Source organism: Crocuta crocuta, unplaced genomic scaffold (genome assembly GCF_008692635.1).
Source record: "Crocuta crocuta isolate KB4526 unplaced genomic scaffold, BGI_CrCroc_1.0 scaffold69, whole genome shotgun sequence".
In the NCBI taxonomy this organism is placed as follows: domain Eukaryota; kingdom Metazoa; phylum Chordata; class Mammalia; order Carnivora; family Hyaenidae; genus Crocuta; species Crocuta crocuta.
The window spans coordinates 1,415,002-1,415,824 of NW_027551576.1; the positions used below are offsets into that span (position 1 = coordinate 1,415,002).

The 823-nt window shown below is 50.1% G+C and overlaps 1 protein-coding gene across 1 annotated transcript in view; it reads right to left on the minus strand.

The window, feature by feature from the left end:
* ATP2B2 (ATPase plasma membrane Ca2+ transporting 2) overlaps positions 1-823 on the minus strand; it is a 111,930-nt gene that overhangs the window by 438 nt on the left and 110,669 nt on the right. The window lies entirely within an intron of this gene.

The window sequence follows — 823 nt, forward strand, 5'->3', positions numbered from 1 at the left end:
TAGGGCACATCAGGAGGCTGGAATCCACAGTCGCTGGGTGTTATGAGCATGGGCAGGAGGGGGAAGAATGGAAGAGGGGGCTCAGGTTATATGCATCCATGAGGTTTTAAAAACTGCTTGGGTTTTGGTCAGAACTACGGTATTAGGACAGGAGGAATCGAGCCCCGTCACAGAGATGGTGGGAAAGAGTGGTTAGAGGAAGCATAGTCCACTCCGGCCGGCACCCAGACCTAGTGAGAGACTGAGCCTTGTTAACTTTAGAGCAGAAGTTCAACCATGCAGTAGGGGTGCGGGACCAGGTGGGAATAGAGGAGGAAGGAGGAGAGGCTATTTTTAGAAAATCAGTCTTCAAAAAAACCACACACAGTTAAGAAACCATACAACATGGAACAGATAACGTGTCACAAACAGAAGAGGAACAGAAAGGGGGGAGACAGTTGGATGAGCTGGGATGGGGAGAGACACACGAGGAACATCAAACCGAAGGCAGCAAAGCAAACCAAAGCCAACTCAGGGCTTTCTGGGGTGCAGAGCAAAGGCAGCCAGAAAGCACGAAGGAGCCGGCTGACTGATGACATTCATGGGCGGGAGCATGCCACAGTGAGGGGTCAGGAACCACACGGCACACACAGACAGACACACGGCTACACTTGGAAGCCTGGACAATGTGAACGGAGGTCTTTGTACCCAACGTTTCTTTCCTTCATGCATTTGGGAGGTAAACACTCGAGTATTGACTCAAAGCCCTGGCCAGTCATTGGAGTTGGCTTTGGGGTCTCTTATTTCCTTGTATTTTATTTACTTGTGCTTTGAAAACACAACC